Below are 10,239 nucleotides of genomic sequence, written 5' to 3'. Positions count from 1 at the left end.
ACGGAATTCTCCTCCCCAATCAGATTGAAACTCTTTAATTTTCTGAGAAAACTGATTTTCAACTAATGACTTGAATTTCTGAAAGGTGGATAATACCTCAGATTTATTAAAAAAAGGATACACCCATGTCAACTTAGAAAAATTGTCTAAGAATGGACATAATAACGATGTCCCTCTATAGATGGTATAGGAGAGACGCCCCATACATCGGAATAGATGAGATCCAATGGGCCACTGCTTATAGACATAGACCTTGAAAAAGGAAATTTGTGAGATTTGCCTAGTTGACATGCTACACATACTCCTGATCCTTTATCCGAAATGAGTGGAAGACCATGTTTGTTGAGAATTTGACGAATAGTACAAAATGCTGGGAAACCAAGCCAATTATGCCATTGTTTAAGAGATTGCATCTTGCCAATAAGAGATGTTTTATGCTTGTTTTCATGGTGAGGGACGAATTCATAAAGCCTATTGGTATTCAGTCTTTGATGGAGTATCTTCCCTGAACATCGATCTTTGATGGTAAAATGAGAAGGATGAAATTCAAAAAATACGTTATTATCTTGAGTAAAGCAAGAAACATATAATAAGTTTTTGGTTATTGCAAGAACATGTAGCATATCTTTAAGATGAAAATTAAAGGACTTTGTAGGCAAATTAGAGTGTCCAATATGATGTATGTCCAAACCTGTTCCATTTCCAACTTTCACCATCTCTTTACCATTATAATCAATGTGAACATTGAGATTGCTGAGTTCAGAAGTGATATGATTTGTGGCCCCAGAATCTGGATACCAAACCTTATGAGGATAATTCTGGGAAGTGTAAAGGGCATGAGATGATGATGCATTTGGGGTTGCATATAAGGCAGTTGGTGGAGTGCCATTATCTAGAAGAAATGCATGATTAAATTGGTGATGGCATTGTAAAGTAGTGTGACCAACCCGGTTACAAACTTGGCATAGGGATCGACCATTGTTTTGATTGAAATGTGGTAATGGTGTACCACGTCCATAGTGTTGGCTTCGTCCACGACCACGATGTTGATTGGGCCCCTTTCCTTTGAAATCTTGTTTCCCACGGTTTGGTGGGAACAAGGTTTTAACAGCAGCATTAATACTAATGTTGTTTGATATGTTACGACATCATTGATATGGATTTCTTCGCTTAGAAGAAGACCTTGTAGATCAAAGATTCAAATTTGGGCATCATGAGTGGTGACAGATGTCACAAATGGCGCTTATTCTGGACTTAGTCCACCAAGAACATACAAAATGTAATCTTCATCATCAACTGGTCTAGATGCCATGGCCAGTTGATCTGCAATAATTTTAGCATTTAAGAGATATTCTGACATTGTGTCACCGCCCTTCTTCATTTAATGGAGTTGCATTTGAAGTTGCATGATTCGTCCCTTTGAATGGCCGGCAAACGTTGCAGCAAGATGATTCCACACTTCTCGAGATGTGGTGAGTCCTACGACTTGAGCAGCAACAGATTCTGTTAATGAGGAAATGATCCAACTAAGTAGTAGTTGGTCTTGGCGATGCCATGCTATGAATTCAGGATTGATGTCTAAAGAGTTTTTATCTGTAAATTTAGATGGACATAGATTTGATCCATCCACAAACCCCATCAAATCATATCCTTTTAGCAATGGCAAAAATTGTGATCGCCATATGAGGTAGTTTGTTGGTGATAATTTGGTTGGAAGATATCGATGGATGTTGGTCGGAATGGTGGAGGAAATAGAAGTCGCAATGGTTGAAATATTGTGCAGAGCGTGAGTGCTCTGATACCATGTGAAAGTAAATAATATAAAGGGAGAGAATTGTGCTCTTCTTCTCTGACTCTTTTAGAGAAAGAAAGCTTTGTATTTACTTACACAAGAGATTACAGGCCACATTTTTTGATTGATTCAACCAGCTGGATTTTCTATGTTTAGAATATGATTCACACTAATTTGGTGCTGAAATCAAGTAATATATCTATGGACTGAATCTTTGGTAATCCAGGAGATATGATTCAGTCCACTTTCCTTAACCATTCAACTTTTCTTAATAGTCCATTTTCCTTAACCATTCAACTTTTCTTAACACTCTACATCATCTTCCTGATAGCCGATCTTATCTAGACCACCAGCCCCAACTGCCTCCATCTTCATCATGTCCTTAATGAGATCCCCTTCCAAGAATATAGGGCTCGAAGGTTTCGGCCCTACCAATCCACTGGCGCTTTCACTTGCTAAAACCCTATCTGTTGTAACTATAACACCCTCTTTTGTATTCACTTCTCTATCCGGACCAACTATTTGAGCCAAATCAGAAACAGACTGAATGCATACATTTGAATGCGTTGGACCTGGATTGTGCCTTTCAATCGTCTCGTAAGAGGGCTGAGTATTAAACGCTGGGCCTACATGGTTAGGCAGCTAATCTGTCTCACAATTGGGCAGGGAACTGCCCACTGCAAATGATGGGCCGCCTGATCCAGAGAATATCTCCACCTCACCAACGGGCTGCACATTAAGGACACTATGCGCTGGGCCTACTTTGTTAACCAACTCGACTATCTCACTATCGGGCTGTGGACTGCCCCCTGAATATAATGGGCCGCCTGATCCAGAGAACTTTTCCACTTCGTTTTCGGGCTGTTCGTTAAGCTGTTGGTTAATAGCTGGGCCCATGTGGTTAAGCAGCTGCTGGTATGTCTCACGATTGGGTTGGGAGGCGCCCATTGCATAAAACGGGCCTGGCCCAGAAATCTGCTCCATCCCACGATCGGCCCGAATATTAAACTCATGAATCAATGGACCACCAGGTCTAGTTGTTCGGTCCGTCTCGTATAAAGCCCACCGCGCTAGGCCCTACCGATGTTCCAACTCTGGTTTTGGCCCCCCCCCCCCAACGGTCTCTATCTGTCTAACCTTGATTGTTTCTCGCCTAGGTCTTTGCGATGCTATTACAGTTAGCATACCAAGCTCTTAGTCCAACCACCTGAACCGCATAAACACAAGGCAGACACAATTAATGATTTAAAATAGAGAGCTGTTATTGGCACCCCAACTTTTACTTATTACACCTCAATTTCCTAAATTATTTCTCAAACCTGAATTAAAGATTAAAACAGACCATTCATCAAACATTACAAAGGTTTGGGTATAATTATTATCTCAGTAGAACAAAACATTATAAGACTAATTCAAACAATTTCAGTAGTTATTTACAATTATGATCAGGCTCATATAAAATCTTAAACCCAAAAAATAGAAATCTAGTATAAAAAGAAAAAGAGAATCTTGTTGGGGTGCCGATAGAAGCTCTCTAAAAATAACATAAAAAGGGGGTCAACTGACCTATAATTTAACCCTCCTTCACCATTTTAACAGTTGTAACTTGTAAGGGCCTCTAACATTATTACTATATTTAGTGTGTAAGACTAGGATAGACAAATTCAGCACTAAGTACAAAATAAAGTGGTACTTATTTCTATGAATAGTTTAAATAGAAGATAAGATAAATTTGTTTGAGATATTTGGTGCATGTTGAAAGCTCTAAAAGGGGAGATAGGCTCAAAATAAAGTTGAATAGGAAAAATGGTTCATGAAGATAATGCTAACGATGATTTTACGTTGGATAAGTGATAACATATTATTATTAAAAAACTATATAAAAAAAAACATTATAACAGTTTTAAAAACGGTGTAAAAAACAGCAACTACTTACACATATGCCACAACAGAGATGGCTGAAATCTGGTATCACAACAATATCATGGCCTCCATTAAAATCATGGATTAGGAACAAGCATATAATAGGTAATATAAGGTCATTGGCATTTTATTAGATTTCCACAAATTTCAGAAATATTTCCATTTCCAAAGGAATTTGACAGGAAATATCACTTAAGCTTTCATTCCGTATATATTTGACAAACTATTTCATGAAACCACTGTTCATTTGTATTTGAATTTCGCTGTACAACAAATTTTGACTGAAATGTTGCAATATGCATTAATATAGTGCAATAATTGCTCGAAATATTTCAATTCTCAAATTTATGTCCCCCTATAAATGATGTGATTTTTCTAGCATTGTAAATAAAAAAATGACAAATCCACTATGATTGGTTGTTGGATATTTGTCACTCTAATCAATTGATAAAGTGGATCAAGAACATTTTTTTTCTATTTAAAGGTAATAAGGAAATTTTTAGAACAGTTTTTTTTCTTTTCGGTATTTTCTTGAAAAATGGGTTTCAGAGGTCTACGTGAAGGTGCCAACTTGCTAAGTTGGTTGAAGTGCGTGATTGTTGATACCACAACCTGGTTCAAAACCCGCCTTCACCTACTAACTCACTTGCTTGTTGAAAAAAAAGAGGCTTCAGAGGTCTATGTATCTATGATGCATTTACATTGGAACCATGCACAATTAAAGGATTTTGGATTGATAACTCAAAAAATATGAAAAACTTCAATTTGCTTTATTTTTGCCCCAATTATACATGGTTGTGCTTGATAATTTAACTTATTCAACAATTTAATAAAATTCAAAATTTCAAAACTGCAAGTTTTGGAGTATTAAATACAAAAGCTTAAATTTAAGTAGCACACTCACCTCCGAGGCAGTAAGTTTGGATCCTTAGGTAGCATCATAAGTTCAGTGTCATTAGTAGGAATCCATGCTAGGTGTTGAGGATGCTGCTCTCCTCCCACTGCCAAGGGTAAATGCATCCCAATCTGAAACTACAAGATCAAACTAATTTACGTGAGAACTTTCCCATTTCTGCACCCATAAACCAATTTAGAGAAATTTACAACAATAGAACAATTGTTACCTGATTAGTGCATTCTAGTGACACAAGTTGCTGCTTACCAAAATTTTCCTGCCAAGTTGAAGTAGATGGTATCAATGTATGACATCATCCTTTCAGGTCAATTACTAGACCTATAAATGATAGTTACGTTCTGTAATTTTAAATTAGAAGTTATTGATCTAAAATGTTTGGGGAGTAGAATGAAAGAAAAACGTATATGAGCAAAGCAGAATCATCAAATTTGTAATCAAAGAAACCAACTATATAAAATGTAGGCCTTACCTTATGTGTTCGAATGCGATTAAGCGATTCCTTGAGAGATTCTTGCATTGCCCTGAGATGTTCTGTATTGGTGATCTTATCTAGATGAGTCCAATAGCTGAAAGGATAAAACCATGTGGAATTATCATTCAAGGGAAAACAACCAACGCATGGATTTCCCGAATATACATTCATGACTACCATTACTGAAAAGGGCATTCCAAAGATTGAGTGCCCAATGTTCTATAACAAGTGCTTAGAATGGGAGTTCATACACCGTGAAGAACACCATAACCAAAAAGAAGAAAAACAGGCAGCAAGAATTTTGTGATAGATAAATTGTGAATCATGATGATACATAACAATTGCACCCAAAACTTCCTCAAACATTCTTAGCATAGCCTAAGCATTGGCATTTGTATTAGGTGAATTTCAGCTTAATAAAATTTACCATCCATCAAGCTAGATTGTAGAACACCAATAGAAGGCATAAGAATAAAAGATCCATATAAAGATTCAAAATTGGAAAAACACATAACTAAGCATACATGCATGAGTTTGATAGAAGATTTCAGCAACAATAACGTAACTGTTGATTTTATTTATTTTTGTTTTGTTTTTGATTTGGTTGGTTATGTATGTGATGGACTTTAGCACATCCAAAACCAAAAATTGACAATCACGTAGATCACACACATGATCACAAGAGTATACGATATGTAGCCATACCCACAAGTCAATACTAGAAGAGTAAAAAAACACAAAGAAAGAGACAAAAAAGGTTCGTTCTTGTAAAAACAGAACCTCCTATGTTTCCAATAAAGAGAACTCAATATACAAATAAAGGCAACATCCATAACCGATGAGGATATCATACATACAAATTTCAACTTAAGATTTTTACTTTATGTTTTATTTAAAGGTTTTAGTTACTTTTTTTATATTTGGATCTTATATTTGGGTTTATTTTTATGTTTTTAGTACATGATCTTAGTATAGTTGTTTTTTTTTTTATTTTTTATTTTTTTGTTGGGGGGGGGGGGAGGTAGTTTGGTAAATTTATTATGTCTTTTTATTAAAAGCTTATATAGGTCAAAAATATAAGGGAGATAAAATTGTGATAATTAGGAATTTTTGTAATTTTTTATCTTTAAGTTAAGGGTAGTTTAGGTTGTTTTATAAGTATATAAATAAAAAAAAAAAATCAATAAAAAAAAGGAGGCTGAGGTGACCTACCCACAGAGGTACAAGAAAAAGAAAACAAAAAAATTAATTAGACTCAAAGGCCCTGGTTGTAGGGGCGGAGCCAAGATTTTGCTCATGTGGGGCAACCAAGAGTAGAAAAAAAAATTCTAGGGACAATTAAGATAAATAAAATAGTTGTGGGGGCAACTAAGAGAGGGAAAAAAATTGTGGGGGCAATAGTGATAAATTTCTTTATCCGCCCCTAAAATATGTCGTAATAGCACATTAATCTGTAGAATTTGAAAACTCTTGTGGGGGCAAGAGCCCCCACTCTAAATCTGCCCCTGCCTGCTTGGTACCATGCAAAAGCTTTATACCACAAATAATTTGCAACACTGTTTAGGCTGCAAACTATTTGCTGAAATTTGTAAAGGGTTTAAGAGGTTCAAGCAAATAATTTTCAGAATGTAACCAAGCATTTGTAAATTAGATTCCAGCAAATCATTTGCATTATACCAAACATGGCCCAAATTACAAATTACATCCCATCTAATAAAAAAAAAATCATCAGAAAACACTCTCTTATACTCCTTGAAAACTTGTTCCCAAAAGAACAAGAATCCCAACACAGAGTAAGTTGTCATCCTGAAAAGAGTACTCGTTGTCCTCGAAAATCCTGCTATTCCTTTCTTTCCGCAACACAGGATAATTTAGATATTTCGATCTCTTTGCTTTAGGGCTTTTTTTAGTATTTAAATACTTTTATATTATTTACAACAAATTATTGATTTTTTTTACTGGACCTAAACCACTTTAAACCTTGTTTTTCCAAGCCCTACTTGCTGTTTAGCACCTAACCAACAACCCGAAACCTAACCGTCTTCCGTTTTTTAAGCCTAAAACTTCTCAAGACCTTATTAATTTGCTGCCCAACAAATCAGCACTACTTCTTTGGTTATTTTTGCATTGAAATTGAGCTTGGAAATATGTATTGAGCATCTAATTGAAACCCTGGCTTAGAGGAAGGCTTTACGTATGGTCTTAGATTCATTATCCTAGGGATTATCTTCATGGTCTTGCATCAACTTAGGTGGAGTTCAATTTAAATAGGAAATCTTTCAAAGCCAAGTAATAGGTCTCTTTCATGTAGAAGGAATGAAGCATGCTAGAGCTTTCGGAGGGAAGGAAGTAGGGATAGATTCCCTTTTTGTGATGTCCACTTTAAGAAGAGTTCAAAGGGGTCTTCTTAGAAACTTCTTCGAAAAATTTCACCTTTAGATGGGAATATATTATTTCATCTGATAAGAGTATGAGCTTCATTGTATTTTTGGTGTTTGCACCAACATGATGGTCTTGTTTTTTAGTTTTTCCTCTTTTCCTTGGGTTGCTAAGTTGTTAGTTTTCTTAACCATTGCTTTAGCTTCCACTTCTGCCTTTTTTTTCCCTTCTGTTGGTTAATGAAACTGCCTTGCATATCCAAATGAAAAGTGTATGACAACTGAATATGACTAGTTCTCAAGCTATTGATAAGAAAATATATGTAATAATTCGATATGAAACTGTCATTTATGTTTCGTTGAAATGAAGTTAGATCATCCAATGAACAAGAAGTTTGTCATGAGAATTCAATTGAAGATGCTTTAAGTCAGTCTTGTCTCACAAAAATAATGTCAGATTTTAGATATAATGCAGTGGAATCAATTATCCCATTTTGGCTGGTTTTTCTCTTTACATGACATCTAGTACGTACCTTACAATTTCTAAGGCTGAATCCTATATTTATTCTATGATCATATCACCTGATTTTTCCCCAAGAAATCATTGTTTTCATTGTCAAGAAACTGTTGGGTTATGTCTTCTATTCTTATATATGGAGATTGTCGTGGATTCAAATCGGATCTTTTGATGATCCGTTAACGACCCATTTAATTTGTAACATGTGGAGTTTGCACGTTGATTATCGGGGGTCTGGGGACGAAGCCATATACCCCGAGTAGGAACTATGCTATGATGGATGTTATTAAGTGAGAGAAACCATGCTATGTGTGTGTGTGTGTGTTTGTTTAATTTCTTTCAAATATATAAATAAGATTTATTTAATATTTAAATGATTAGTTTTATATATTTTAAAATTAGTTAAAAATGTTTTTTCTTTTAAATTACTCCAGATTCCTTGAGATCCATACCACAAGCAACCTTAAATTACATAATATACAGAGGACATAACAACTTTAAATTTAATTTATATATATATATATATATATATATATATATATATATATATATATATATATATATTATTTTATTTTTTAATATTTTTATATATTTAAAACAAACGTAATTTTTTTTATAAGATTCGTTGAGTGGAAAGGAAAGTTCATCGACCAATTAGAATGTGTAATTGACTTTTACAATAATTTGTTTTCTTTATAGAGAAATTATATTGCCACACCAACTTTTACTAAAAGCACCTAAAGATGTGTGCTAAGAAGATTAATGTCATTGGCGTGCTCTTAGAAAAATTTCGTGCGGCCTTAGACTCTCTCTTATTATAATATACAATGATCAAAATACCCTATAAGGGTACTTTGGGTAATCTTGATGGCTGCACAAGTAAGTTAAATTTCAGAAGCAAACCATTTTAGATGAAATTACAAAATACACTTAATTGCTCTTCCATCTGGACTTACCAAGTCAAATAAAATTAAAACTCGAAATATATTTGAAACCTTCACATATCATAGGGAAACTGAATTTAATTTTTCTCAGTCAGACTTCATACATTAGTTTGGCTTACGGTTCTTGATTCATATTTTGATCAAGTATTTGTGATCTCTAAGGTAGATTATATTTTGACAATCCTGTCAAGACACATATCCTACTTTTAGGTGGGGTGTCGAAAAATTTTCACCCACAATTATTAATTTTCTATTAAGGTGAATTAATAGATGCTAAATAATAAAAATTATATTTTATATATATAAAAAATATTTAATTATTAAAAATAGATTATTTTGTTTCAAAAATAATTAAAACTGAATGACTTGGCTAAATTTTCATAAACTTGACCGAGATTTTCAAAATATTATTAGGTGATTCATTTTGGATCTTGAGTGAGTCAATTTCACCGGTGATACACAATGAATTTCTTGTAATCCACCAAATTGTCATGGGCTCCTATAAGTTTCAAAACCATAGCATATGAACACACAGAAATATTGCTATGTGATCCACTTTCGTTCTTTGTCTCAAAAAATAAGGAAAATAAACCAAATCCTTTCTTGATGAATGTAAGTGTTTGTTCTATAGAAATCATTGAGATGCTTATTATAGACAATGTAGTAGATATTGTCATTAATTAATTTTTTCAATTGTTATTATAACAATCAATTGAAATTATGCCCATTTGAAGTTAATATTGAGTGAATAAATGTCTTTTCCCCCCTAAATTTCTTATTGTACAGCCTGACCCAAACTACGGGTCCAAGTGAACCATATTATTTAAATTAGTTACTTTCTATAACTATTAGTGTATGTGGCACCATTTATTTATTATTATATTATTTTGAAGAAATCTAACATGGTTCAACAAATAGATGTCATTTCTAAGGTAAATACTAGATGATTGAGGGTTAGTTTGATCAAAGGCATTTAAGTAGTTTCCATAAGTTTGTTTTGTGGTTGGCGAAATTGAAAAATAATATACATATCATAAGGATTGTAGAGTTTGAAGATGATTATTTTTTGTGAAAAGATCATGGTTTTGGTTACAAATTAAAAAAATGGCATTATTGTCATTTGTTATTAATTTATTAGAGAAGATTGAGATCAAGAGGAGCATATGATCAGTTTGGAACATAGCTGTATCCCAACTATTCTTGGAAGGTAATCACTAAAATATTTAAAGAATTGAGGGGCAACCATATTTGAAAAGTTCAAGTTGGCCATTTGCCCCCACTCCACCTCATTTTAATT

At 34.1% G+C, this 10,239-nt stretch overlaps 1 long non-coding RNA gene across 1 annotated transcript; it reads right to left on the bottom strand.

Annotated features, from left to right (window-relative positions):
* Positions 1–4,601: 4,601 nt before the first annotated feature.
* LOC147405823 (uncharacterized) lies at positions 4,602–5,401 on the bottom strand. The gene is made up of 3 exons (XR_015175750.1): positions 5,101–5,401; positions 4,840–4,887; positions 4,602–4,747 (listed from the first exon to the last, which is right to left on the bottom strand). It is a non-coding gene; the product is annotated as an uncharacterized LOC147405823 (long non-coding RNA).
* Positions 5,402–10,239: the final 4,838 nt, after the last annotated feature.

The sequence above is a fragment of the Akebia trifoliata genome, chromosome 3, assembly GCF_017979445.1.
Source record: "Akebia trifoliata isolate Shusen 1 chromosome 3, ASM1797944v1, whole genome shotgun sequence".
NCBI lineage: Eukaryota > Viridiplantae > Streptophyta > Magnoliopsida > Ranunculales > Lardizabalaceae > Akebia > Akebia trifoliata.
Note: the sequence above shows the minus strand (reverse complement) of the source record. Positions and strands in the feature narration are given on the sequence as shown.